This window comes from Bufo gargarizans, chromosome 2 (genome assembly GCF_014858855.1).
Source record: "Bufo gargarizans isolate SCDJY-AF-19 chromosome 2, ASM1485885v1, whole genome shotgun sequence".
NCBI lineage: Eukaryota > Metazoa > Chordata > Amphibia > Anura > Bufonidae > Bufo > Bufo gargarizans.
Window position 1 is genome coordinate 41,020,378 of NC_058081.1, and position 27,654 is coordinate 41,048,031.

A 27,654-nucleotide genomic window follows, 5' to 3' on the forward strand; every position below is an offset into this window, starting at 1 on the left:
GGACACGGGGACAGAACATGACAGGAAACTTCTATCAGGTCCTTAGTAAATATCCAGAGTCCGGCTGCCAGTATAACTGTATCAGCTGAATGCAGGGGAGGGGGTCTGGGTGGATTTAGGGAAACTATGCAGAATCAGCATTCCTCAAAGCGACTGTATTCAATTGGGTTTGATAGAACAAAAAAAGGACACTGAATGAGGGTGATGTCTGTGTGGTCATTAAAGGGAACCTGTCATGTCTAAGTGTTCTAGCCTGGTGCTAACACTATTTTTTGGTGCAGCCTCCCCTATTACTGTCGTCTGTTAACTATATATATATATATATATATATATATATTATTATTTTTTTTATTTTTTTACTATTTAAATATAATAAAAAAAATTCTTCCCTGGTCCACATAGAAACAATATTCCATCTTCAGTCCCATCACTGTTGACTAAATTATGCCACCATACAGTGATTGAATAATACCGCCATACAGTAACTAGATAACGCCATCATATAGTGACCGAACAAAGACCATACAGTAAATAATTTCATGATACACTGACTGAATAATACCACCATGCAATGACTAAATAAAACCCTAATAGAGTGACTAAATGCATATTGCCCACTTCCTGGCCCTGCATGAAAAGACATCTTCGGAGCCTGACCTGTGAGTGGCCAATGAATGTATTGCCAGACCAAGGTAACACTGTCTGCGTCCCTGAAGGGTTAATGCTTGGTGGTGACCACTAGGTGGTGCTGGATTACAACATCAGAGTGCAGTAAGGTGGAATTCCTGCACATTTCATTGTTCTCCTTTTGGCTGGGATTCCGGCTATATCACTTTAAATGTATTCCCGGGTTAAGCCTCTTGTTCTGGATCTCTGCATGGCCGCCTGTCCATTCATCGAGGATTTAAAGTGACCCACACATCTAATGTCATCAGATACAGCAACCAACATCTCATTGTCAGTACGTTCCTTGCTGTTTTCTCTTCTACATCGGGTATTATAGAATAAATGTCTCTTGCTACCTGTAAATTATCAATAAGCTGCTGTTGACAGATCTGTTTTAGCATACAGTTCTAGCCTGCTAGTTATATGATTTCCTTTTTTTGCCATTTTAACTCATGTTTGTGCTGCTTTAAACTGTGCAGCGGGGAAACAGACTCCCTATTGCTGACTGGAAACCATTAACAAGGTGCTTTTTAGCTTTGACATTTATCTGTAAAATGTGCAAAATCCAGCATCCATGTAGCATGTTGTCCTTGCATGATTTACATTTATATCACTTATTTTTTGCTGCTTTCTACTTTTTTTAGTGAAGCAAATGTACCATCGGTACCTGGAAACCGCCAGTGTGCCTATTTGCCTTTATATGTGTGATATGTAAAATACAGTATTTGTAATATCATTTCTTGCCATTTTTACTTATTTTCCTGCTGCTTTCTATTCTCTGTGGTGCAGAAGCAATTTTCACCAGCGCTAATTGGAAACAATCAGTTAGCTGATGTTAATGTTTGTCTAGGAGGAAGGTATGCCAACATGTTCTGCCGCTAATACTACAAGAGGCCCCCAAATGTTTGTCTATGACATGTTTAATATCTATTATCCTTATAATAAACTGTCATTACATTTCGGTTTTCTTTTATTTTCCGCTCTGTGCAGTTTGGATAAAATCTCCCAATGCTAACTGGAAAACATAAAAAAACTGCAATTGACTGATCTATTTTAATTTTAATATCCAGCATCCTGTTAGCATTATACCTTCACATTTCCTGCTGTTCTCATTTTTATTTTTGCTGATTTCCACATTTCGCAATGAAGAAACTAATGTGACATTGTTACATGGAAACATATAAACAAGTTGCTGTTGACGGATCTGGTTTCCTTAATGCGAGTCAGTATCATGTAAATTCAGTACTGCTTTACATTTAATGCTGCTTTCCCATTTTCCTCCTGCTTTCTGTTTGTGCGCAGTGTGGAAATAAACATACCATTGCCATCTAGAGACAATTAGAAAGCTGCTGCTGACTGATCTCTGGAACATATTGTTATTACATTTCTTACTGTTTTTATTTCTTTTTGCTGCTCATTTCTAAGTTGCGCAGCTTAGAAGAAAATGTACCATTGTTATTTGGAAACCAGCAATAAACTGCTGTTGATGCATCTGTTATAAGACATTTATGTTTAATGCATGTGCAAAACTATAATCCTTGGAAAATATCATTACAATTCTTGCTATTTTAACTCATTTTTCACTGCTTATTGCTACTTTCTGCAGTGTTTATTGGAAACCATCAATAAACTACTGTTGATGGATCTGTTATGATAACTATATGTCTGTGACGTGTCAAACTAGATTTTTTGTACTATAATGTCATTACAGTTCTTGCAGTTTTCACAAATTTTTTCTTCTGCTCATTTCTAGTCCGTCTAGTGCAGCAGGAAATGCAACACTGCTAACCTGCAAATTACTTAAACCATTAACAAACTACTGTTGACAGATCTGTTGTACTTAATATGTGCATGTAAAATGTGTAGAAGGTGGCATCCATGCATTATGATGTCTTTATTTCTTGCTGTTCACACAGATTTTTTTTGTCACATCGACAATATGTGACCGCTGCAGCCAATCACTGGCCTCTTTGGTGTAAGTAACAGCATCTCCCACAATACTTGGTATGATTATTTTAGGGCTTACAACTGTCAAATACAAGTTAAAAAACTTTATTTTATCGAGAACACAAATAAATGCATCATGTAAAAGAATGAATTAATGCTAAAAATCGTAACATATTTTGGCCCAATTTTTTTTTTCACTCCAATGCATCTAAAATGCAAAATAAAGCAACATTGTAAACAGTCTTCAAGGCTCCATTCACACATCCACAATTTCGTTCCGCATTTTGCTTAATGGAATTGCGGACCCATTCATTCCTACAGGGCAGCATGGACACGGAATTGCGGATCCGCACTTCCGTTCCGCAAAAAAATAGAACATGTCCTATTCTTGTCTGCAATTGCGGACAAGAACAGGCATATTCTATTAGTGCCCGCAATGTGCGGTCTGCAAAATGCGGAACGCACATTACCACTTTCCGTGTTTTGCGGCTCCGTGGATCTGCAAAACACGTTGCGGACATGTGAATGGAGCCTAAAGGGTATAGAAATAGAAATTTCATTGAATTAAGCAAAAAAATTGTGATTTTTTGCAACAGGTTTATATTAAAAAATCGACACAGTTTGACTTGCAGCCCCTACATCTCACTGTACAGAGCAGCTGCAGAAAACTGTTCTGTCAGACTACCAGTCTGACGCCTCCTTCTTCAGTCTCTTTCCTTCTGAATGAACTTCTAAGCTTTGATCTGGGCATAAATCAGTTTTGTTCAGGAGAGGTCAGCAAGGGGCTGGAGAACTAGCTGTCAGTCTTTTGGATTTATCACGGACAGTCTTTTGGATTTATCACGCAGCTTCAGAAGCCAAGCAGTGCAACAATTTTTTTTTAAATAAAAACCTATTACAAAAATGTTTTTTGAATCCATAATCCATAATAATGTTAATCACAAATTCTGTATCATTTGGGTTCTGGAGCTGCTATGGTTCACAGTATAAAGCAGCTGCAGAAAGCCATTCTGTCATACATCTGTAAGACTAGGCTCTGAAGCCTCCTTCTGCAACCCCTCTTCTTCTGAATGAATTTCTAAGCTTTAATATGGGCAGAAATGAGCTTAGCAGATTGTTCAGAAGAGGTCAGGAAGGAGCTGTCGACTGAGTAGTCATTACACGGCCGCAGAAGCCAAATGGTGTAAAAAATGTTTTGGTAAAAATCTATTACAAAAATGTTTTTAGTCCAAAATACAATGTTCTACAGTTCTGTGTATACAGCTCCTGTGCAGCCCTATGTATCTGCATGGCTACAGACTACAAACTATCCCTGTGTGAGGTGAGATCACAGCAGTCATTTCTATTCCCTCTGCCCCTCTTCCTGGTAACCAACATGCAGAAGAAGAGGAGGCCATAATGATCGGCTGACAATATGATGTGTATGGGGGCAGGTCAACAATCTTCCGACAGCGAACATCAGGGGAAAGATGGAGAATAATCCCCTGCCAGATAGTTCTATGCTTTGTATGGCTAGCTTAAAGAGGGTGTCCCACAATAAATATTAAGCATTTTTTAAACCAGACCTCAGGTCCGAATACTTTTGTAATTGCATGTCAATTACTATGCCCTAGTAGTATCCTGTATGATGTCATCGGTGCCTCCTATGATGTCATCCATCACTGCAAAAGCTGATTGTCCCAGAATACCTACCACAATATGAGCCTCATTTTTATAATGGTGGACCATGACGAGATCACTGAAGATGGTGTAATTGTAACCTATTTTCAGCCCATGGTATACATTTTTAGGAGTCAGTAAAAATATTCATTTTGTACATGCATACCCCTATAAAAGCATCTTTTATATTGAAAACTAAAATTTCCTGCCCCACCACATAGATCTTCTTGGTCATGTCACCAGACAAAACATATCTCGGACTGGCTGGATATGGAAGGAATATTTTTGAAGGGTAGATTTCTTTAGGTAGGTACCTTTTACTGTGGTTGTCTCTACTAGGGGCAGCTTTTCCCCTAGAAAAGCCTGTGACTTAATTAGTATGAGGTTGAAAATCTGGATGTAGAAGTTGGTGGACCAAATAGTTGACATTGAGAAGGACATCATTGTCCACCTTCATTACATAGGAGGCATTAAGGAGGAATTCACCCACTCCATACCCATTAAAGTTTTCAAATTAGGATTTGTTTAGGTATCCAGAAAGTCCTGCTGAATAGTGTCCCCATAAAAGGTACTTTCCTCTTCGAGGAGCCTCCGCATAGCCCCAGTCATAACAGGAGAGAGGCCAACCAAGAAGATCCTTATGACGTCAATATCTTAATAATTGCTTTACTTCCCCCAAGTCTTATGGATTACATCTCTAGCTTTGATATCATGACTCTCTCCAATTACCAGGAAAACCAAGGATGGGTTCCTTCTCTGACATTTCTCTGGAGGGTTTATGTACAGAGTCGCCAGGCTGGAGAAGTGGAATTCAATACAATGATCTTCTCTGATAGTTGATCTTGAGGAGTCAGTGTCTTCAAGGCCCGTACAAACCATCGGTGGACATTGAAGGTTTCAATGCTAATTTGGAATAAGAGAAAGGACTCTAAGGAAAAGGGCTAAACCAGAAGGAAGAGCTTGACATATCGGGAACATTCAATTTTCTTTTCCATGATGAGATACCCAGTGAAAGTAAATTTCTGCATGAGAAAAACATAAAATTACACAAACATTCTACAAAAAACACTCCATGCCTTTGTATATTTTTGAAATAACACCTCTGAGTATTCACCAAAAAGCCTCTTGGAATTATGCCTCGTTCACATGTCAGTGTTTTGGTCAGTGATTTCCATCAGTGACTGTTGAAGGAAGTGTTATATTTAAATATATATGTATATATGCCCTTACATATATGCATATATAGTCCCTTTTGCATGGGCCAGTCCAGGTGGTATGGGTGTATACATAGAGATGTATGTATGCCCCCTTGTCAGCATACATCTCTATGTATATAATATATTGTAGGTGGGCTTATTGCTGCCCATTCAGACCCCCTGTTTTATATATATGTATATATATATTTATGGATGTGCCCCAAGCATCTATAAGTATATACGTACAGTTAAACTGTGCCCAGAAGCTCCCATGGATGCCCCCCCTCTGGAATGCGTCTGCTGGGGGGGAAGGACCGACAACTGGACAATTATGTCCAGTTTCGGCCTCTTCAAAAGAAAGATGATGAAAAAAGACCCTCTGCCCTTTGTCACCATCTCTGGCAGCGCCGGAGGTGGTATGCCTAACAGGGACATGTGAACAAAGAGTTCCCATGCCCCTGTGTGCCGCTCACCTCCGGCGCTGTAATTACAGCGCCAGAGATGTGCGATATCTCCACAGGCGGGAGGATCAAAGGATCCCCTCGCATGGGAGCGCGGGCTGGTGCAGTGATGTCATATCACCGCACCAGCCCACGTGGTTCTGGCTGCAGGCGTGCGTGCGCACGCCTGCAGGGCGGGAAAACGTGAGCGAGCGCCGCGGGGTTTAAATACCCCTCAGCGGGACTGCGCTCTGGAGATCGGAATCCCTACCTCCCCCTTCAGAGAAGAGAGCTCAGGCAGCCATGCGCCGGGCTGCGCTGTGCTGCGCTAGGAGACACAGGACCCCCCTCCCTGAAGTAGAGCGCATCCGGCGCTCAGACACAGAAGAAGAGAGCGCAGGCAGCGATGCACTGCGCTCAGAGTCTACCCCGGACTCCCTAACCCCGACCAGAAGAAGAGCGCAGGCGGCACACTTACAGGCTGCGCTGCATTAGAAGCACGATCTCCACCAGTCCAGAGGAGAGCAGGAGGGGAAGACCGAGCAGTCGAGCTGCTCCAGTGAAGAGCGCAGGAAGGAGGGAGGATCAAGCAGTGTGCTGAGTCCTGAACCCTGGATGGCTAAGTAGCACTGACTGCCCCCTTAACCCCTTCTGCCCATGTCCTTAACACCTGCATTGCCTGCCCTGCAGAGCATTAACCCCTTCAGTGCCCTGTTCCCCTGCTCTGCCCTGACACCCCTGCATCAACCCTGCAGTCTCTGCCCTGCAAGTCCCTGCAGAGCATTAACCCCTTCAGTGCTCTGTTCCCCTGCCCTGCAAGTCCCGGCAAAGCATTAACCCCTTCAGTGCCATGTTCCCCTGCTTGCCCTGCAAGTCCCTGCAGAGCATTAACCCCTGCATTGCCCGTCCCTGCAGAACATTAACCCTTGCTGTCCAGCTACAACCCTGTGTACCCTGGCCTGCAAGTATTGACCCCTGCAGTGCCACAATTGTGTTTAACCCCTTGTACCCCGTAGGGACAGTGAGTAGCCAGGCGGGTGGGTTACTGATATTTGTGTGAATGTAAGTGTATTATTGTAATGTATAGATAGTGTGTGGGGTGGAATGGGAATAGTGTGCTGTGTAGTGTAGTTAGGTTTGTATTGTGTTTAGTACTGTTTCTATACTGCGGAGTGTACGTCTATATGTATATATATTTATATCCATTGATCTATAAATATATATAGATATAGCGTATTGTTAGACTTGTATAATTGTATTGTGTAATAAATATTCTTTATTGTTCATAATACAGTGTATGGTGTTTTTAGTAGTCGCCGCCCTAGTATAGTGATAGTAAGTCGCACGTAGTGTAGTTCAGTGGAGTGTATAGGTAACAGAGGTAGTTAGCTAGTTAACATAGTTAGCTATAATTTAGCCATAAATAGGCGGAGTCATCACTAGACGACTCACGCCTATTTATGAATATTAATTATCGAGATTTGCATAAATATCAATAATTAATATGCCCTTTTACAGTGGCTGTGAGCCTAAACCAGGTGTGGGTCTAAACACAGAACAGGTGCAGATCTTTCCCTTATACCTTATGTCTGTGTAGGCTTCACTCCTGGGTTTGGCTCACAATCATTGATGGAAATCACTGACCAAAACACTGACGTGGGAATAAGGCCCCTTTCACACGGGCGAGTTTTCCGTGCAGGTGCGATGCGTGCGGTGAACGCACTGCACCCGCACTGAATCCTGACCCATTCATTTCTATGGGACTGTGCACACGAGCGGTGATTTTCACGCATCACTTGTGCATTGCATGAAAATCGCAGCATGCTCCTCTTTGTGCGTTTTTCACGTAACGCAGGCCCTATAGAAATGAATGGGGTTGCGTGAAAATCGCATGCATCCGCAAGCAAGTGCGGATGCGGTGCGATTTTCACGCATGGGTTCTAGGTGACAGTCTATTCACTGTATTATTTTCCCTTATAACATGGTTATAAGGGAAAATAATAGCATTCTGAATACAAAATGCTTAGTATAATAGTGCTGGAAGGGTTAAAAATAATAAAAAAGTTAACTCACCTTCTCCTCTTGTTCGCGTAGATCCCGGTCTGTTCTTTAGCTATGGACTAAAGGACCTTTGATGACGTCAGATCACATGCTCCATCACCATGGTGATGGACCATGTGATTGGAGCAAGTGATCTGACGTCACCACAGGTCATTCAGTCCATAGCTAAAGAACAGACCGGGATCTACGCTAACAAGAGGAGAAGGTGAGTTAACTTTTTTTAATTATTTTTAACCCCTCCAGCACTATTATACTAAGCATTCTGTATTCAGAATGCTATTATTTTCCCTTATAACCATTTTATAAGGGAAAATAATACAATCTTCAGAACATCAATCCCAAGCCCGAACTTCTGTGAAGAAGTTCGGGTTTGGGTACCAAACATGCGCGATTTTTCTCACGCGAGTGCAAAACGCATGACAGTGTTTTGCACTCGCGCTGAAAAATCGTGCATTTTCCCGCAACGCACCTGCCTCTTATCCGGGCAAAAAACATGACGCCCGTGTGAAAGAGGCCTAAGGCTTTATCTAAAATGCTTTGTGGTGGACCCTTATGACAGTAAGAACATGGGCTGCAAGAGAGCATCTAGGTGGTCCTAGTACCTGGAAAACCCCTCTGAGCAGTTCAGGAAGAAAAAAAAAATCCAGTTAAGAGGTGAAATTATTTCCCATACCACTAGGGCTTGACTCAATGCTTATACATCTACTATTGAGTTCAATGTCAGTTGTTAAAGGGGTTGTCCGAATTATAAAAAACATTTACATCAATGGTTGCCTGTGTAATGCAGGGCAGGAAATGTGCTCCAAAGTGAGACATTTGTCAGTGACCTATGTTTATGACTGCACTCCATCTACATAGAACCCCTGAACCACAATTTGTGGTCGCGTGTGTGGATGCCGGTGCTAATAGAGAGTACTCTAGATTTAGCGACCTGGGGATTCCCTGTGAGAAAGGGTAAAGATTTTACAATTCCTTAGACGCCTCTGCTTGGTGTAGCCATAATCCAAATCCAGGGGGTCCACATCTTTAGACCTCATACACATGACCGTAGTTTTGGTCCGTGTCTAATATGCAAAAAATGCAGACAGCACACGGATCTCATTCGCTTGTTGTCCGCATCAATGTGGCTGTTCCCTAAATTATAGAACATGTCCTATTCTTGTCTGTTTTGTGGGAGTGAGAAAATTGCAGCATGCACGCGGCCGGTAACCACGGTTTGTGGACCACAAATTGGATACCAGTGTGTGCATGAGGACTTAGCTGGAGGATCCTGACCTGTGGTCCACAAAGAAGGAAACTCATAATCCTGTGATAGATAGAACAGGCATGTGCATGGTTTGGCTGCATTCTCTGCAGTTAGTAGAGCGAATACAAGCTCAAGTATTATGAGAAATTCCTCACTACCTGAGGCGATACATTATCCTCTCAAGCAGATAGATTGTCGGCAGAGTTGTAGCCATTTGCTCTGAAAAGTCTACATGTACAGTACAGACCAAAAGTTTGGACACACCTTCTCATTCAAAGAGTTTTCTTTATTTTCATGACTATGAATATTGTAGATTCACACTGAAGGCATCAAAACTATGAACTAACACATGTGGAATTATATACATAACAAAAAAGTGTGAAACAACTGAAAATATGTCATATTCTAGGTTCTTCAAAGTAGCCACCTTTTGCTTTGATTACTGCTTTGCACACTCTTGGCATTCTCTTGATGAGCTTCAAGAAGTAGTCACCTGAAATGGTCTTCCAACAGTCTTGAAGGAGTTCCCAGAGATGCTTAGCACTTGTTGGCCCTTTTGCCTTCACTCTGCGGTCCAGCTCACCCCAAACCATCTCGATTGGGTTCAGGTCCGGTGACTGTGGAGGCCAGGTCATCTGGCGCAGCACCCCATCACTCTCCTTCATGGTCAAATAGCCCTTACACAGCCTGGAGGTGTGTTTGGGGTCATTGTTCTGTTGAAAAATAAATGATGGTCCAACTAAACGCAAACCGGATGGAATAGCATGCCGCTGCAAGATGCTGTGGTAGCCATGCTGGTTCAGTATGCCTTCAATTTTGAATAAATCCCCAACAGTGTGACCAGCAAAGCACCCCCACACCATCACACCTCCTCCTCCATGCTTCACGGTGGGAACCAGGCATGTAGAGTCCATCCGTTCACCTTTTCTGCGTCGCACAAAGACACGGTGGTTGGAACCAAAGATCTCAAATTTGGACTCATCAGACCAAAGCACAGATTTCCACTGGTCTAATGTCCATTCCTTGTGTTCTTTAGCCCAAACAAGTCTCTTCTGCTTGTTGCCTGTCCTTAGCAGTGGCTTCCTAGCAGATATTCTACCATGAAGTCCTGATTCACACAGTCTCCTCTTAACAGTTGTTCTAGAGTTGTGTCTGCTGCTAGAACTCTGTGTGGCATTGACCTGGTCTCTAATCTGAGCTGCTGTTAACCTGCGATTTCTGAGGCTGGTGACTCGGATGAACTTATCCTCCGCAGCAGAGGTGACTCTTGGTCTTCCTTTCCTGGGGCGGTCCGCATGTGAGCCAATTTCTTTGTAGCGCTTGATGGTTTTTGTGACTGCACTTGGGGACACTTTCAAAGTTTTCCCAATTTTTCAGACTGACTGACCTTCATTTCTTAAAGTAATGATGGCCACTCGTTTTTCTTTACTTAGCTGCTTTTTTCTTGCCATAATACAAATTCTAACAGTCTATTCAGTAAGACTATCAGCTGTGTATCCACCTGACTTCTCCACAACGCAACTGATGGTCCCAACCCCATTTATAAGGCAAGAAATCCCACTTATTAAACCTGACAGGGCACACCTGTGAAGTGAAAACCATTTCAGGTGACTACCTCTTGAAGCTCATCAAGAGAATGCCAAGAGTGTGCAAAGCAGTAATCAAAGCAAAAGGTGGCTACTTTGAAGAACCTAGATTATGACATATTTTCAGTTGTTTCACACTTTTTTGTTATGTAAATAATTCCACATGTGTTAATTCATAGTTTTGATGCCTTCAGTGTGAATCTACATTTTCGTAGTCATGAAAATAAAGAAAACTCTTTGAATGAGAAGGTGTGTCCAAACTTTTGGTATGTACTTGTCACGGCTGTTTAAGGGTAACCAGAGCATACACAGTAAGAAGAGCTACTGACCGGACCCAAACTAGGGAAGAGAAAGGGTGACCCCTGTCAGACCCTCAACACTCTCCCTATGCTGTTAAAGCAATGCCCGGATCCAAATGGTGGAACGAGGCATGCCCGCGTACCTTAGACTGATGAGCCCTGTAACCCCTACAATAGTGGAAGGGGCACGGCCACCGATGCCCTGCTCAGAATATGGAGGGAACCGTGGCCACCTCAGATCCAGTCAGGAAATCACCAGGTACACAACAAAGTCTGCACACTTAGCTGATGGAGCTGTAGCCGCAGAGAAGACGGATCCAAGGGCCGCTGGCAATATCCGGAGTGCTTGCAGCAGCAGAACACAGGTCCAGAGAACTAGTAGCTTAAGAAGTGAAAATACTCAAGGCAGAGCTACAACTGAAAAGAGAAGTATAATCCACGCCCTGTAATAGGAGGAGGGGTGATTTAAAGGCAGGGAAATCAAACGCAGGAGAGACAGCTGGGAGTAAAGACCTCATCACAGGGGCAGAGAAACAGAACAGTGAGAACACCTCCAAACTCTAAGTGACATCATCACAGGGGTGGAGACACAGAGCTGTGAGAACGTCTCAAAGCTCTGGTAGTGACAGTACTGTAACTCAGGAAGCTTTGTCCTATGTACTATTTACACACTATACAATTGCTTCATGTTGATATAATTTTGCCGGTTCACTCCAACTGGATGAGTATGTAATGACTTGTTATAGAATGCTCAGGGTTACTGGTCCAAAGGTAACGTTCCTCATCATCCCAGTGCAGTGTACACTAGTGATTTTTGGAGCCACCAGCACAAATTGTCGTCCATCCAAACAGAATGTGGTATTGTCTGTATCCTTGGGGTCCATTATTGTGTCAGAAACAGTGGAGGAACCTCTTTTGTGCCGGTCAGTTCTTCCAGGCTACCATCCCCTCCCATGGTTGAACTTGATGGACATCTGTTTTTCTTTAGCCATACTAGGTAAGATTATTGGACTTCCCTACTCATACATACTCAACAATGCAGCAGAGGGGACTATGTGGAAACTGAAAGTTCACTATTCTTAAAGATGTCTAGAAGACATATAAATGAGGGAAAACCTACTGGCACTACAATATATTGGTTGGACCTTAGACCATGTATGGGAGCTGCTGGCACTACATGTTTTATTGGCATTGTTAGTTTTTTTTCTTGTGAAATTAGGTAGCCCTGGGCCTATGCATTGGACAGCATTGGTAAACTGGAGGTCAGAGTAGACTTGCTTGTTGGAAAGTATTGGCAGACTGAGAAGCTGGAGCGGCTTCTCAATAGATGTATTCTGTTCATCTATTATTTCCTGAGATGATTCTTAAAAGGAAGAAAACTTCTTATAAGAATGACCTCACTGCTGAAAGAGAAAGTTCTGGGGAAAGGGGCGAGACTTAGTCCCCAATGATTATAATGGAGTCTTTTAGTTTTATGTGTTTGTCGTTTTTCATATTTATAGTATACTAGCAGAATTTATTGTTTCTGTAGACCTTTACAAAAAACGTATGATATATCGACAGTATCCTCCATAACAGTGACCTCTACAGCACCCCGCCCCCTTAACAGTGGCCTCCACAGCTCCCACCCCTTAACACTGACCCCCCCCACAGTGCCCTGTCCTTTAAAATGGGACATCCGCAGCAGCCCACCCCCTTCACTTTGACCTTTACAGCAGCCTTCCCCTTTAAGAGTGAATTTCACAGCACACCACCCCCTTCACAGTGACCTCCACAAGGGCCCCTCCTTAACAGTGGCCTTTACAGCAATCTGTCCCTTAACACTGACCTCCATAGTGGACCGTCACCTTAACTATGACCTCCACAGCAGCCAGCCCCTAGGGTGGTCAGAGGTCCAGTTTTAGGCCGGATAGTCTGGCTTTCAGGCTCCTTGTCTTCCATCTGGCGTAGGGCCTGGACGGACACAGGGATGTCCTTTTGAACAGCTCACTCTCAGACAGCAGCACTGTGCTGTCTGAGTATGAGCTGGAGAGAGAAAGTCTCCGTCCCTCCCACCTCTGCAGCTGACAGAAGTTGATTTTTAATTTTTTTTTCAATCTCTGTTGACTGAGGAGTGGGAGGGACATGGCTTAACTGGGTTGGGTTGTGGCTTAGCAGGACCTAGAAGTTGATTTTTAACATAATTTTTTCAGTCACTGTCGGCTGAGGAGTAGGAGGGGGCATGGCCTAACCAGAACGGAGGCATGTCCTTTTGAAGAGTTCACTCTAAGACAGCAGCACTGTGCTGTCTGAGTGTGAGCTGCAGGGAGAAAGTCACCCTCCCTCCCACCTCTGCAGCTGACAGAAATTGATTTTTAACTTCATTTTTTCAATACCTGTCAGCTGCGGAGTGGGAGGGGCGTGACCTAACAGATTGTGGGCGTGGCCCTGCAAGCTACTATTGGCTGATGAGGGACATGTGTGTGTATGGCAGTTAGGATATGAAAAGAAAGACCTGCAGACTTCTATTGGCTAACGTAGGTCATGTGATGTGCCATATTTGCATTTTTTGGGACTATCTCAGGAACGGTACATCCTAGAGAGCTGTGACCCCCAAAAGTTTTATTTCCAGGTAGCAAGGGATGTGCTTACCAAGTTTCTTTGAAATCGATGCTTGCGTTTTTGAGTGATCGCGGAACATATATACATATATATGTCCTTCTTTATATACAGTTGCAAGAAAAAGTATGTGAACCCTTTGGAATGATATTGATTTCTGCACAAATTGGTCATAAAATGTGATCTGATCTTCATCCAAGTCACAACAATAGACAATCGCAGTCTGCTTAACCTAATAACACACAAAGAGTTAAATGTTACCATGTTTTTATTGAACACACCATGTAAACATTCACAGAGCAGGTGGAAAAAGTATGTAAACCCCTAGACTAATGACATCTCCAAGAGCTAATTGGAGTGAGGTGTCAGCCAACTGGAGTCCAATCAATGAGATGAGATTGGAGGTGTTGGTTACAGCTGCCCTGCCCTATAAAAAAACACACACCAGTTCTGGGTTTGCTTTTCACAAGAAGCATTGCCTGATGTGAATGATGCCTCGCACATGTTTTGGGGCTGCTTTGCTGGGTCAGGGCCTGGACGGATTGCTATCATCGAAGGAAAAATGAATTCCCAAGTTTATCAAGACATTTTGCAGGAGAACTTAAGGCCATCTGTCCCCCAGCTGAAGCTCAACAGAAGAGGAGTGTTGCAACAGGACAACGACCCAAAGCATAGAAGTAAATCAACAACAAAATGGCTTAAACAGAAGAAAATACGCCTTCTGGAGTGGCCCAGTCAGAGTCCTGACCTTAACCCGATTGAGATGCTGTGGCATGACCTCAAGAAAGTGATTCACACCAGACATCCCAAGAATATCGCTGAACTGAAACAGTTCTGTAAAGAGGAACGGTCAAGAATTACTCCTGACCGTTGTGCACGTCTGATCTGCAACTACAGGAGAAGTTTGGTTGAAGTTATTGCTGCCAAAGGTTCATCCAGTTATTAAATCCAAGAGTTCACATACTTTTTCCACCTGCACTGTGAATGTTCACATGGTGTGTTCAGTAAAAACATGGTAACATTTAATTCTTTGTGTGTTATTAGTTTAAGCAGACTGTGATTGTCTATTGTTGTGACTTGGATGAAGATCAGATCACATTTTATCATTCCAAAGGGTTCACATACTTTTTCTTGCAACTGTATATAGATAGTTAGCATTTAGAGCTACTGTTGGTATAGACAATTTTTTAGCACTTTTTGTAAAAATATTTTCCTGTCATTTTTACTAAAATTGTGGCCTTGATGGCTTGGGACGAGAATATGGAGTGACTACTGGGATGCTTGATCATGTGAAAATGCTGTACCCACACCAAATATACCCTGATGGTGTTGTAGGATAAGAGGAGTTTTGTATGACAATAAGCCAGAAAGGCCATGATGAAGGTAACCCTGTCGGTGCCCCTCCCAGGATGGAGACGAGAAAAGACTTTGAAGGTCTTCCACCCAGTCTTATAGTTCCTGACTGAATTGGCGGAAAGGGACTTGCGGATAAGTGACTGAGCTGCTGAGATGTGCCTATCTAGTCCATTGTCAATGTGTTGAAAGCCGTGGGAGTGAGCCCGATCCTTTCGGCTCCTGGCATTATCTGGAAGAAAACGGCAACATTTTAATAGGATAACGCGTCTGCTGCGGTATTTTTAACCCCCTGAATGTGCGTGCAGAAGACATGAAAGTTGGACTGCAACGAAAGCCATGTGAGCTTATGGACAAAGTGCATAACCCTAGGTGAACTGGACCTGCCTTTAGTCAATATGTCTACCACGGTTTGATTATCGGTGACAAAGGAAACTGGCAGGTTGACCCATTCCCTACCCCAAACTTGAGCAGCTGCCACAATGGGGTAGATTTCCAACAAGGGGGAGGAACTAATGGCGCTGTAATCCAAGAGTATCTGAGGGGGCCAGGCGCCCGCAAACCATCGCCTGCCACAAATGGCTCTGAATCTGATTGATGCGGCCGCATCGGAGAACACCGTGGGGAAGCCTTCCCCACAGTGTTCTCCGATGCGGCCGCATCAATCGGGAAGCCTTGGCAGACCTTGCCATGTGGAAGGTGTTCTTATCCAGGTGGAACGGCATTTCTCTGTTCGCTCCTCAATGGAAGGAAGCTTCCTTCCATTGAGGAGCGAACAGAGAAATGCTGTTCCACCTGGATAAGAACACCTTCCACATGGCAAGGTCCGCCAAGGCTTCCCGATCCAGATGAAAAAGAGAGTCTTGATTGGAAGCTGTGAATAATAATTGGAGAAAAGACCTTCCCTATGGCATAATTTTTGTGGCAAAATTAAACGTGCCCAGCAGGGACTGCAACTCGGCTTTAGAAATGGTCCGGGATCCCACGTGTCTAGCGATGTATTCTTTAAGCCTGCCCAATTTGTCCTCAGGGAGCCTAGCTTCCATCCTTCCGGTATCTAAGGTAATACCTAAAAAGGTGATTGTCGTGGAGGGGCCTTCGACTTTCGAAGGGGCCACTGGTACATTTAATTCTGCAAATACGCTGAGTAGGCTGTCCAGTCTGTCAGGGACATGATGAGGAAGTTCCACTAGAAAGAAATCATCCAGGTAAAGGATCACTCTAGGGCAATGAACATGATTTACGAGGATCCAATGGAGGGCCTGAGTGAACTGATCGAACAGACAGGGGCTGATTTTTTATCCGAATATGAGGCGGGTGGTGAAGTAGTACAGGTCCCTCCATTTGATACTGTAAAACTTTCATAGATGTGGATGAATTGGTAACAACTTGAAGGCATCAGATATATCAGCTTTTGACAGCCAAGCACCTGCCCCGACCTGCAAAATTAATTGTATGGCTTCATCTAAGGAAGAGTAATGCATCGAATATTCCTCCGAAGGAATCAAGGAGTTTAGACTTGGGATGTTGGAGGCGTGAGGAGCCGATAAGTCATAGATCAGTCTTTTCTTATCGGAATTTTTTTTATTGACTAAACCAATCGGGCTGACTATGTAAATATTGAAGGGCGGTTCTGAGAAAGGGCCAATAATGAAGCCCTTCTGCAGTTCCGCTTGCAGTAGCGAGTCTACCGCGGCTGGATTTGCCAATGCCGACAATAAGTTGGGTCCTTCCCAAGAAACCTGGGGCAAGGTAACCAAACCTGTATGAAACCCTTTGATGAACCCAGACTTCAGGAACTGAACGAAAGCGGAGTTTTAATGATTTTTTAGCAAGGAGAGCAATAAATCGAGATTGATGTCGGTTAGTCAGGAGCTCTTGGCTGACCGCTGGGACAAGGAGGACTGGGGGTGGGCCCGGAAACAAATAGAACAGATGTGAAGGGCCTTGCACTTATTGTAATTTCAGAATGACAGATTATAGTTATTGCAAATTTGATTTCTCCCCAATAACACTATGGGCCATCCTAGCTTGTCCACCAGCGGGCCGGGTTTCAGAGCCCCTGAGGGGCCGGGCTGCTGTAGCTTGAGAGAAAAGGTTTAAATTGGGACACCAGTTGGAGGAATGTAGGACTGACTGGCAGTTTACACAGGTTGGAGCTTTGAGCCCTGCAAAGTGCCTGCAAAAAAGCTCCATGTCCAATGATGCCCAATTGGTGACATGCTGGAACTGGGAGAGTGCGGCGGCCTCCTTTGCCGAAAATGATCGGTGATAATCATAAAAGGCAAAGCCTCCATATTTGTAATCTAGTTCCATAACCCTATGCAAATAGGAGTCTAACTCCTCTCTCCTGTTGGGTTGGGCTGAACATATAATATCCCAGTACAAGCTGAAAGCTAACACAAATTCTGGAATGGTCAATTTCTTGTTGAGACAAGTGTCTTTGGATTTGAGAACCACTGACAGTGGCAATGGTCTTGTTCTCAACGGTATCATGGGTGGAGATGAGTATGGCCACTAGGGTAACCGCGTGAGCTGCTAAAATATCTTTCCGGATGGACTCCGGAATGAAATATAACGGCGCAATCTCGGGCGAGCCTGGGACTCTACCTGGAGAAGAAGGTTGGGAGGTAGAAGGGCCTGGTACGGGTATGACTAGTGGTGTGGGTATAGGATCCCTGCTCTCCACTGTCTGAAGTCTGGTGTTGATATCAGATAAGGAGCTTGAGAGGCTGTTGATGGTGGCATGCAACTGAGTTAGGGATAACTGGATAGTAGACATGGACACTTTCTCTGTTGGTGCGCTGGATGGTTTGGGAAAAAGTAAACGATAAAATTCGGCTTTGCGGGCAGAAGCTGAGTGACGGATTCCCCGTTTGTTCAGTTCTGAAACCAACTTGGGAATCCGCTCAGAGGCTGCAGATTCCAGGGTTGACATGGCGTCCTCGATGTCGGACCCGTGTGACATGGTGAAGCTGAAAAGAGAGAAATATGGTAGAACCCTGCCGGTAGCAGCGTAGGCAAAGGGGGGGGGGGGCGTGATGGAAAAGACGGGTGCCGAGTCAGACGGAAATTGATAGCTTGTGACTGTACATGTGTTGCCTTAGGAGCCCATGACCCACCAGAGGTGACAAGGGAAGAGGAAGGAGTGCTGGGACTGGGGCCAGATAGGCGGCCCGTGCCGGGAGCCATGTGGCAGCAATGACCCACCTGAGCCTAAGTGAGCGGAACCTGAGGGTGTAAACCTGAAAGAAATGTCAACCATTGTCGTGAACTGGATACGCAAATGCATGAATCGAGAATAAGAAAAACCCACTTAGCTTGGTGCCGGAACTAAATACTTTACTGAACCTAGTGAGGTAACTTAGACCTGGGAAAAAAGATCACATAATTCTAGCTACAAAGTCGTGACTTAGGAGGCGGGCCGTTACCGCAGTGGAAGGGTGCTGATGCTGCCTGGTACTGCTGATCTGAGGATTAGCGATAGACGAGCGTACGGGCAGGCACATGAGATGGTGACAAGCTGACGTACGGACAGTGAGGAGACTGATCGGGCCCCCAAGAGGAACAAGCCGGTGGGGGGGGGGGGGGGGTACCGGACGAGGAGGATACACACTGACATGAACCGACCTGTACCAACTACTTCTGATAATAATGTGACCAACAGATGGACAAAGAAGCTTCCAGAGCGTTGACCGGTGGAATCAGACAAACAGAATTGGACCAGGGCAAACCTGGTGGAGACAACATTTACTGACAAAACGCGACAGAAGAACAGAGATGTTACTAAGCAAGTAACATAGAGTGGACATGAGAGTGGCAATGCTTGATGGGTAGAAGAGACGTGGCCTGAGCGTTTCAGGCAAACACAGTATGAAAATAGCCGACATACATTAGGATGACAACAGCCCGGGAACCCGGATGACCAGAACGAGACCAGGGCGTACCTGGTGAAAACAACATGATTTGACAGGAACCTGACAGGAGCTTGGACCAGAGACAGCAGCCTGAGTGCATCAGGTGAAACATGCGAACTGGAAAGATGAGGAACATAGAGTCAGACATGAGCGCCCATACGTAACGGGTGGAAAAGACATGGCCTGTGTGTACCAGGCAGACCCAACGTGAACGCAGACATACGATAAGCCGACAACAGACCCAGAGAATGACGGAGGAAACCCAGACGAATAAAACGAGACCAGGGCGCACCTGGCGCAAGCAAGGTGAGTGGACAAGTCACGCCGTGAGACAGAACCAGAACAACAAAAGACAGCAAGCCTGAACGCATCAGGCGAAAAACAAGCAAGACCAGAAAGGCTAAGGTACACGATGTCAGACACAGAGGTACCATGCGTAACAGGTGAGAAAAGGCCGTGTCCTGAGCGTATCAGGAAAACAATGAACTGTACAGCAAGAGTGACAAGCTTGAGAAAGCAGAAAAAACTGAAATATATAGTTTTTTTTTTTTTTAGCTGGTGAACACGCATCATTCAAGAAGATGTTTCAGACAAATGCAAGGTGACCCCAGGGCCCTGGTCGCTTCCCTGACAACCGCTTGAGCGTCTGGACCTATGGGTCCCCTGGCTATCAAACATTGAATGAATTAAGCCACTGCCAGGAGCCATACATGCCTAACGTGCCCCCTGGAGTGGAAAGCCGGCCTGAAAGGCGCAGTGGCCGCTGCAAAGCCCTCTGAAGTCAGGTGCTACAGGGGGATTAGAGAGTGAGGCTCAAAAAGAAGAACGGTAGACACATTAGTGCACCGTACTCCTCATCATGCTGTGCTTAGAATACGACCCCCCTGCATGCACATCAAGTACTTACTGCTACACCTGCACAGTTCCAGAAGGCTTCGCCAGTGAATGGCTGGCCCCCAAGATTAATATGCCAAGAATCTGGGCTGGCCAGTAGTCCCTTCAACATTAAATAATCCAGGTCGCTCCCCTGTAATGCTGTATGGGAGCGCCTGTAACCCTAACCCCTGCGAGTGTCAACTGGCTGAACAAGCTGCCACTGTGCCTACCGGCCAGAGCGCACTGTAGCGTCGGCGCCCTGGCTGCTGTAGCTTGTCCCGCCCACAGATGAAGCAGCGGGAACCAAGCGCGAGGAGCGGGGGAGCCGAGGCAGACCTGGAGCATGGACACCTGCAGCCCTTCATACTTACCGGATCCCGGTGCTTGAGGAGACAGGAGGGAGGTTGGTTGCGTCCACGCCACCACGCTGACCCGTCTGCTTTTCCCTGATCCGAGGTGCCGCGAACTGCAGACCGGAAGTGCATGCACCGGCATTCTCGTGCACCCAGGATATGGCGGCGGGCATTATGAAGCGCTGCACCCCTCCCACAAATGCAGGCTGAACTTCAGCTTGCTGTATATGTATAGTAAGTGATATATACTGCACATACGTATAGATATGAGTTATAGCAGTAAGTGACCTGGGCCGCTCACAGTAGGCTATATTAGGTTACTGTTGGACGCTGTACCTACGGGGTTCGGCGGTGTCGTCAGTCCAGAGACGTTCAGGGATGTCTGAGACGTGGGGCATAAGGAGTCCCCTGTTTGCTGAGGGACACAGAACACGTTACCTGGAGGTCAGGGATTCATATAAAACCGTTCTATGACTACTGTCCCCAGCCAGTCCATCATCAGCATTGTGTAGTCATCATCACAGCTAAATCTGATCAGAGGTGTAACTGTAATTCATGGGGCCCCACAGTGAAATAAAATGGGGCCCCACTGCCTAGTGTAAGAAAATGAAAACAGCAGCATAAGTAGAAATAATAGAAGGTATGTATAATAGCACCATTTGTGTTGGGATAGGCTATCAGAAGTGCGTGCCCTACCGTAACCCCCTACATAATAAGCAGTAGAATTATGCCATAACTGCTGTCGTAAAGGTAGCCTAAAATGGCCAAAAAGTTCAGACGTTAGAGTAATTACCCTTTATTGACAAATGTATCATAACAACAGATTGTGAAAGGCAACAGACATTTCTTGACACGGGTCTGGGTTGTACGTAACATAACACGAGGACTTCCATCTACCTAGCCTCTTGATGACATGAACCGGGACATTGTTTTTAGAGGCGGCTGAAGCGGCACCAATGCGGAACGAGTGACCCGTAATGCTGGCTGGGTTAACATCGATATTGACTAGGAGTGTTCTAATGTACCTGAGAAATACCTGAATGCTGAGAGGCGCATTGTTGTGAGGCTGCAACGGCGAGTCCGGTGGTAACGTACGTATGTGAAGTACCCATTCGCTCAGGACTTCGACTGGACACCATTGGTTACTGGTGGGAAAATACCTGATACGTACCACTTCTCCTGGTCGCGCGGCTTTAGATTGTTCCAAGTTTAGCAAGTACCCTGAGCTATCGCGAATTAAATCTTTCTTACGGAGAAACTTTGTGGAAGTGGCTGCACATGTAAATTCCCCAGGTCTTAAGAAGCCGTAGAAAGACAAGTATAAAGCCGTTTTCACTAATCTACTGATTTCGAGCCCAAAAGGGCAACCCTGTAGCATGTCGGTCACTGACCTAAACATGGGTCCTGTGAAAGGCTGACGGGCCGTGGTTTTCTGAAACGTGGTTTTCTGTATACCACGTAGCATAGCTCTGATGGGATGGGCCGTAAATAAAGAAGGCTGCTCTGGGTGAGCGAGATACCAGTAATGCTGGATTCCTGCTAAATATAACTTGATTGTATTGTAAACTAACTTCAGGTTTGAGTGGCAAAACCCGATAAAGGCCATTAGGTAGGTTATGTGCCCCATATCTAGCGGTGGATGTGAATCTCTAAACTTGTTAAACAACAACCAGGCCGTTTTATATACTCTCAAGGTATTTTTAGAGAGGGATTGTTCCAGAAGGATCTGGCTGTGAGTAGTAGTGATGCCAATGCATGACTAGCAGGTTGTGCTGCGGGATCGTAGCTGGTAACGGATCTGCCCCTGAAAAAACCTGAAAAAAGAATTGAACGTTAAGTCTGGATAGAGCATCTGCAGCAACATTCCTTTGTCCCTGAATATGTGCGCAAACAAAAATTAACCAATGCTGTAACGATAACCACACAAATCTCCTAAGAAATGCCATGACTTCTTTAGACCCAGACCTGCCCTTCATGAGGATGTCCACCAGCGCTGTATTATCTGTTAAAAACAATACTGTCTGATTACCCCATAGACTTCCCCATACTTGAGCTGCTGCCACTAGAGGATATATTTCAAAAAGGGGGGATGACTGTAGAAAGCCTGGAATAGCCAGTACCTCAGGCGGCCAAGGACTGGCCATCCACCGATTCCCGTGAATGGCCGCAAACCCAGTGGAAGAGGCCGCATCCGTGTGGACGACCGGGATTGACTCGAAATGGAGGGAACTAGTGCTAAAAACATATCTCACATCATGAGATCCGCTAAGGCGTCCTCATCTAATTTAACCACGCTATCTTGATCTGGGGCTATAGGCAGAAGCTTCAGCAACCTAGATATAAAAGACCTGCCTTGTGGGATTATTCTCATCGCAAAGTTTAACATACCAAGAATTGAGAAAGCTCATTGGAAGAACGAGTGAAACGTTTTCAAGAAATCTACAGTACGTCCAGTTGCCTTGATTTATTCTTTACAGATATATACCATGACCTGGATAAATGAGAACCTTCACAGACATACCAAGAAGACTCTGGAGGTCTGCCTTTGTGGTGACTCTAACACTTGCCAGTTTGTGCACTACCTCTCTTATCCTGGTTAACTTGTCCTGAGGTAGACTTGCTTTCATACAACCTGTATCCAAGCGAATGCCTAAAAAGGTAATGATATTGCCTGGACCCTCTACTTTATTAGATGCTACCGGGACCTTTAGATCGTCAAAAACTTCTCTCAACACCGTAAGGTCTCGTGGTACCTGTGTGGGTGGCTTGATTAACAGGAAGTCGTCTAAGTAATGGATTACATGGTGAACCCGAAAAACATTTGATAGTATCCAATGCAAGCTTTGAGCGAACTGATCAAATAACCAGGGACTTGATTTAGCGCCAAAGGTCAACTTGTTCGCAAAATAATACAGCCCTTGCCACTTAATGCCATGCCACTGCCACAACTGAGGTTTTAAGGGCAGTAACTTAAATGCGTCCGTGATATCGGCTTTTGATAGCCAAGTCCCCTTCCCTAACGAGAGAATGACCTGTATTGCTTCATCGATAGAAGAGTATTTCATGGAAACTTCTTCAGAAGGTATCAGTGAATTCAAACGTGGAATGTAGAGTGAATGAGGAGCTGACAAATCGTAAATTACCCTCTTTTTATTAGAAAATTTCCCTGTGACAACACCTATGGGGTTAACCTTCCAACACTCAAACGGGGACTGCGCCATTGGACCTATCAAGTAGCCCTTCTCTAACTCAACCGCTAGCAGATGTGAAATTGAGTCCGGGTCTCTGACGGCAGACAAAAGGTTCTTACATTCGTATGTGGCTTGAGGCAGTGCTACCAAACCAGTATGGAAGCCATGCTGAAGACCATCAACAAAAAATTGTACCCAACTCTGATCTGGATGGCCTAGTAAATACGTAGCCAGTAAATCCGTATCTACAACGCTTAGTCACGCTGAATGCTGCCCTTTCTGAGCCCTGAAACAAAGGGTACACAGGTGCAGCAGCCTACATTGGTTATAATAACAACCTGTAGTGTTGAAGTTGTTACATATCTGTGATTTGCCTAGGTATTTAATTGGGCGCCCTAATTTGTCTACGCCTGTTGAAAGCCTGCCCTACCCCTCTGAGTGAATAAAGGAAGAAGAGAAAAGGGGGGGGGGGGGGGGAACTAATGTGATTTAAGCAGGCTGCAAATGATTAGCAGGTTTTTTTTATACCTGTCAGAAATAAAGTGACTGTAGACACGTTGGATGCCCTGGGATGACGTTCCTACTGACTTGCAAGAAATACTGCGGTTACCACCTGATCAAGCAACCCTAATGTATATATACCTCAATTCTATATGCAGTACTACTTCTGTTGGGTGTACAATTACAATCTATTCCTTTCACTTATACTGAATGATAGATATAACACTATACATGTGATGATGAGAAAGGCCATGAGGTAGCTTGCGGTGTGTGAACAGATGCCTGAGTGATCATGCATCTCCTCAGCGGCCATAGGTCAGGACGTAGCGGTTGCACACTCACAGCCCTTAACTGAATGCACTGGGAGGTACTACAACACTGCCCTGCCAGGCAGCCCCGTGATTGTGGCCCCAGCCCAAGGGCCCGTGGTCTCCCAGTACACCTATACCGGCATGCAGATGCCGACCAGGAAGGCGCATGCAGCGGCGAGCCCCACACGCGGCTGTAATCGCACGTGACGTAGTAGGACAGACCTCGCGCACCTGACATGCGCATTAGGGAGAACCAGACGCGACTGCTGTGATCGATCAGCTGAGAAGCGGAGTTAGTACGTGATCGCAGGGCACACGTATGCAGTGTGACAACAACTCCCCTTGCCATGTACTGCTCGCCCCCCCCAAACCCTATCACCTTAGCCGGACGCTTGAGGCCGGAGTAAATCGGAGATGGAGCTGAGACTTGGCTTGCAGTCTGCCACGTGAAGCCTGACCGGTGCTGACGCTGCGATTGTCTGCTGCCGAAGATGCCGACCCGGAAGTAAACCTGGCCGGAAAAGCGCTGAGCCGTGCATCGTGGGCTATGGGGGCGAGGTTTAAATACTGTGAGAGGGAGCCTCCCCTCACACAAACACGGCAATGTATTTGCCTAAGGCCACATGCACACAGCCGTTGTTCACGGCCGTGTGCGGGCCGTGGAACCGCGGCCTGGATCCCTCCTGAGAGCAGGAGCGCACGGCGTCACTGGTTGCTATGACGCCGTGCGCTCCCTGCAGCCGGCACAGTACAGTAATACACTGGTATAGATCATACCAGTGTATTACTGTATTGCGGCGGCAGCAGGTTCACGGCCTGCACACGGCTGTGAACAACGGCCGTGTGCATGGGGCCTTACACATATCAGAAAACCCACATTATAGCAGAGAAACATCATATTGTTATTCCTCATCAAAAAGTACAATGTTCTTGTACCCGACTGGGGCCCCTCATCCTCCGGGCCCCTTAGCAAGTGCTATAGTTACACCCATGTATCTTATTCTGGAAAAGCTGGGTGGCAGCAAATGTGGCATCTGTTACAGCCCCCCAGAGACTGCCACATGGTTTTCCCAGATTCCTGCATCACTGTCTGATTACATAGAGGAGAGAAAGGGAGGAATGAAGGCTCGTCCTGACGCGGTCCCATCAGCAGCATTTCCCCTACATGGCGACACACTGCTGCCAGTATTATTTATGGGGACACTCTGCTGCCAGTATTATTTATGGGTGCACTCTGCTGCCAGTATTATTTATGTGTGCACTCTGCTGCCAGTATTATTTATGGGGACACTCTGCTGCCAGTATTATTTATGGGGACACTCTTCTGCCAGTATTATTCATGGGTGCACTCTGCTGCCAGTATTATTTATGGGGACACTCTGCTGCCAGTATTATTTATGGGTGCACTCTGCTGCCAGTATTATTTATGGGGACACTCTGCTGCCAGTATTATTTATGGGTGCATTCTGCTGCCAGTATTATTTATGGGTGCACTCTGCTGCCAGTATTATTTATGGGTGCATTCTGCTGCCAGTATTATTTATGGGTGCACTCTGCTGCCAGTATTATTTATGGGTGCACTCTGCTGCCAGTATTATTTATGTGGACACTCTGCTGCCAGTATTATTTATGGGTGCACTCTGCTGCCTGTATTATTTATGGGTGCACTCTGCTGCCAGTATTATTTATGGGTGCACTCTGCTGCCAGTATTATTTATGGGTGCACTCTGCTGCCAGTATTATTCATGTGTGCACTCTGCTGCCAGTATTATTTATGGGTGCACTCTGCTGCCAGTATTATTTATGGGTGCACTCTGCTGCCAGTATTATTCATGGGTGCACTCTGCTGCCTGTATTATTTATGTGGAAAATCTGCTGCCAGTATTATGTATGGGTGCACTCTGCTGCCAGTATTATTTATGTGGACACTCTGCTGCCAGTATTATTTATGGGTGCACTCTGCTGCCAGTATTATTTATGGGGACACTCTGCTGCCAGTATTATTTATGGGTGCACTCTGCTGCCTGTATTATTTATGGGTGCACTCTGCTGCCAGTATTATTTATGGGGACACTCTGCTGCCAGTATTATTTATGGGGACACTCTGCTGCCAGTATTATTTATGGGTGCACTCTGCTGCCAGTATTATTTATGGGTGCACTCTGCTGCCAGTATTATTTATGGGGACACTCTGCTGCCAGTATTATTTATGGGGACACTGTGCTGCCAGTATTATTTATGGGTGCACTCTGCTGCCAGTATTATTTATGGGGACACTCTGCTGCCAGTATTATTTATGGGTGCACTCTGCTGCCAGTATTATTCGTAGGCGCACTCTGCTGCCAGTATTATGTATGGGTGCACTCTGCTGCCTGTATTATTTATGGGTGCACTCTGCTGCCAGTATTATTTATGGGGACACTCTGCTGCCAGTATTATTTATGGGTGCACTCTGCTGCCAGTATTATTTATGGGGACACTCTGCTGCCAGTATTATTTGTAGGTGCACTCTGCTGCCAGTATTATTTATGGGTGCACTCTGCTGCCAGTATTATTTATGGGTGCACTCTGCTGCCAGTATTATGTATGGGTGCACTCTGCTGTCAGTATTATTTATGGGGACACTCTGCTGCCAGTATTATTTATGGGGACACTGCTGCCAGTATTATTCATGGGGACACTCTGCTGCCAGTATTACTTACTGGTGCACTCTGCTGCCAGTATTATTTATGTGGAAACTCTGCTGCCAGTATTATTTATGGGGACACTCTGCTGCCAGTATTATTCATGGGTGCACTCTGCTGCCAGTATTATTTATAGGTGCACTCTGCTGCCAGTATTATTTATGGGGACACTCTGCTGCCAGTATTATTCATGGGTGCACTCTGCTGCCAGTATTATTTATGTGGACACTCTGCTGCCAGTATTATTTATGGGTACACTCTGCTGCCAGTATTATGTATGGGTGCACTCTGCTGCCTGTATTATTTATGGGGACACTCTGCTGCCAGTATTATTTATGGGGACACTGCTGCCAGTATTATTTATGTGGAAAATCTGATGCCAGTATTATTCATGGGGACACTCTGCTGCCAGTATTACTTACTGGTGCACTCTGCTGCCAGTATTACTTACTGGTGCACTCTGCTGCCAGTATTACTTACTGGTGCACTCTGCTGCCAGTATTACTTACTGGTGCACTCTGCTGCCAGTATTATTTATGTGGAAACTCTGCTGCTAGTATTATTTATGGGGACACTCTGCTGCCAGTATTATTTATAGGTGCACTCTGCTGCCAGTATTATTTATGGGGACACTCTGCTGCCAGTATTATTCGTAGGTGCACTCTGCTGCCAGTATTATGTATGGGGACACTCTGCTGCCAGTATTATTTATGGGGACACTCTGCTGCCAGTATTATTTATGGGGACACTCTGCTGCCAGTATTATTTAT

General features: G+C 45.3%; 1 pseudogene; it reads right to left on the reverse strand.

The window, feature by feature from the left end:
* Window positions 1-3,048: 3,048 nt before the first annotated feature.
* The window catches only part of LOC122929302, a 29,743-nt pseudogene continuing 5,137 nt past the window's right edge, over window positions 3,049-27,654 (reverse strand).